Below are 3,526 nucleotides of genomic sequence, written 5' to 3'. Positions count from 1 at the left end.
CTCTCACACTTGTTAACAGTTTACATCATTGACTGGTAATCAAGTGGTTTCTACCATGTTCGACATCAACTCATTTATTCGCATGGATAGAATCGTACCAATTTGGGAAGTAGAAATGAAGACCCTGGATCTAGTTTCCACCATCCAGGCTGCAAGGAGTTTTGTATTCATTATATAGTAGACTAATCATAAACAGATGGCTGCATCCATACTGTGTCTACATGTGTCTATGATTATGATGTACTGCGAAATCATTCCTGTATCAGAGCAGTAGTTAGATTGTTAGTTAAAGTTTTCAATCTGAGTATGGGAATGCCTACCTCAGCGATGATATCATCTTATATATGTATTTTGTGTTGAATATTTGCAGGTTCTGACCAGGCTCTCCACAAGATAATCCTTGAAATGATAAAGTACTTCACCCTTCCTAGATGATATGAAACCCTAAATCTACTACAGGCTTCGCACTTTAGGGGGCAATCTGTTACACTAAAAATTGTCACCATGACTATCTACAGTTAGTATGGCTCCATCAACTGTCATACTATCCTCCTTGGCAAGTCTCATGCCTCTGCTTTTCATGTCAAACTCCAAGAAAGAGAGAAAAGTCATTTAAAGTCAATTATCTCTGGGTACGCAGTTTCTCTTAGCCTTACCTGCGTGTACGCACCTCAAGTTCACAATACCTGCGTACTTGTATGCTCTGTCTGTAAAGCAATGGGTGCGTACTCCTGTAAAGGTCAAAAGGCGCAAGTTTCACTCCAAAAAAGTTACTTGTGGTCATTTCTAGAGCATTCTAGAAGCTTGTTTGACGTGTATTGAGCGCCTCCAGATGGTTCATGTATCCCTATGAAAGAGGAACTTATCCCATCAAGAGGGGAGCTAACCCATCCAAAGAGGGGCTTATCCCATTGATGGTGGACCTGATTAACTTCCTCTAGAGCACTATAAATACAGGCATTGGGCCAGAGGGAGGGGAGGTTGAAAGCTGAATATTCCTAAGGGTAGATGCTGCTGAGATTAGGACTCCCTTATAGAGCTTGAGAGGAGAGATTCCCATCCTTTCTTGACTTCATTTGTAAGTGGGTGAGCTGATCAAAGTAAAGGAAAACTCTTGCTGGACCCTGGGAGGAACTTGCGCAACACCAAGGCTCAGGTTGTAATGGTTTCTTTTGTTTCCTATTAATACAAATAAGTCCATTCTTCTCAACAATTTGTTATTTATGAGTTGTTTCATATACTCCTTGGTCTGTATGTTAAATATGTTTTATTTTATGAGATATTCAGGTGCTATTTAATCGTTTGATTGTTAGTGAATGCAGGTTTCAAAGAGAAGGAGGAGCTCATCCGGATCGACGAGGCTGGACTACTACAACAGCGTTGGACTACAGGTAGGATCTAAACACTTGATTTCTTATATTGTAAATGCATATTTAGAGAAGGATTCTTCTTAATTGTCTTGTTTGTCACTAGAAAGGCTTAAGCTTCTAGGGAGGTTGGTTTTGTCCGCAAAATTGACTCTTTCTGCATGACACCCCACCTGACTTTCTTGACTTTTTTTAACACCCTTTGACATTTTTTCCAAAGTTTTAAGCAAGAAGTAAGGCAAACTAATCAACTAAACTGACTCAAAGTGTAACAGCAAGAGGATGTGATATAGGAAGGTTATGGAATATCGTCCCTCACAAGTGAGGAACTTCTGCAAAATGTACAGCAGGTGTCTCCATTTCGCGATCATATCTCTTTGTGGCAACCTATTTTTCCAGTCCACCTTCTGCTTTTTATTGACTACAAATCTATGCCAAGCCCCTTTTTCGAGTTCTCCTTTCTTGAATCACTGTTCACCTATGGCTGCCAGCCCTGTAGCCTACGAAATAGTCTACTCTATCACTTCAAACTCTAGAGACCCCATCTTGACTCTGCGTCCATCAAAGGTTCGGGAAAATTCTAATGCCACGACTGAATCAAAACCATCAAACTTTAGCAAGAAAGAGAGAAATCATGCTTCTTTCATTATGGACAGACTGTTCTTGTACTTCATCATTTTCTATACTTCCTTCACAGACCATGGTTCAATTCGAATAGGTGCCATTGCTTGTTCGAATTCGCTCAACTACTCAAAATTTGAGAGAGTTAATTAGCATGGGGGTTCAGGACTGAGAAATTCGAAATTTCTGAATGAACTAGACATTGCTATATTGATTTTTTCTTTAACGACCACACTCATGAAAATCTCAGTTCTTGGGAAAGGATATGATACGACCTGATCTAATCATGCATGCAGTAATAATGATTGGTGGTGGATGGAGGTAACGGAGGAAGTTATGTGAGAGAATGTGAGGTGTTATATATGAGTGGGTCATCATTTAATTATCAGTAGGCTTTTCAAAAATGAACGTTGGATTTTGGGATATTTTCGCACACATCCTTTGATCAACTCATGATTTCATACAAGGCACACATGTTAACTTACATAGAGATAGGTTTTCATAATTAAATGTCCATATACTTGAAAAATACTTCCTAATTAGTAATGATGAACAAAGTATAATCATCTACGAAAGAAAATCATTGCATGACATCATTTTAAAGTAGTGCAGTCAGTTGTACTTGAGCGTGATTTTTGTACCAAACATAAAAATAAATCCCCTTTTATCCTTGGAATGAACTTTGGCCTCAAGCATGCATTCCTCCACCAGACATTCCTGTAATATAACATACATTCTTTCACTAATGAATTGTTAGTTCCTACACTCGAACATACATTCATGCACTGAAGACTACTACTATTCTTGCACTGGGCTCATGTTCTTGTGCTCAGGACACACAACAACGTGTGTTCCTCCACCTAATATTTAATGTTCTTGCACTGGAACATACATTCTTGTACCAAGGGACATCACTGTTCCTGCACTAATTGATGTTGCTGAATATCTGAAAAAGGTTTCTAAAAAAATACAATCTGTGAGCTAAATCTTGAAATATTTGTGAGATTTCCAAAGGATGTTTTATTCGCCAGTTTCTTGGTAGTGATACATGCCTTTGATCTAATCCATGAATTTTGATCAGATCCTGGAATACAGTCCATGAGGGATAAAAGAAGTGGGAAAGGAGTAAATTTTAGAATGGGAAGGAAATTCATCAGGGAATTCAAGTGTGAAACCACCAAGAGGGCCTATGGAAAAAGGTAAAGTGAAAATAAATTCAGGGTAAAAGAGGGAGAAACAAAATTGGATAGGGGCAGTTTATTTAGAAGAAATGGAAGGTTCATTTCCATAGGATGAAGAAGAAAAAATAGAAGGGAAATTACAAAAAGGAAATAGAAGAAGGGAAGAATTTCACCTCAAAAATCCGCATGAATAGTGCCGAACCAAAAGTAAATGCAATGGGAAATTAGTGTTGCTTGCATAAAAATTTCCATGTCAGTTGTCCCAAACTTGGACAAGGGCTTGGTTCCTGCACTTAAAAACCTTCTTCCTCTTGTTGACAGTTAGCACATATAAATATCAAGCAACATTCCCATTTT

Source organism: Pinus tabuliformis, chromosome 2_2 (assembly GCF_031772625.1).
Source record: "Pinus tabuliformis cultivar Carrire ecotype Pingquan chromosome 2_2, CPIR1, whole genome shotgun sequence".
Lineage (NCBI taxonomy): Eukaryota > Viridiplantae > Streptophyta > Pinopsida > Pinales > Pinaceae > Pinus > Pinus tabuliformis.
The sequence above is the reverse complement of the archived record's forward strand: the minus strand, read 5'-3'. Positions refer to the sequence as shown.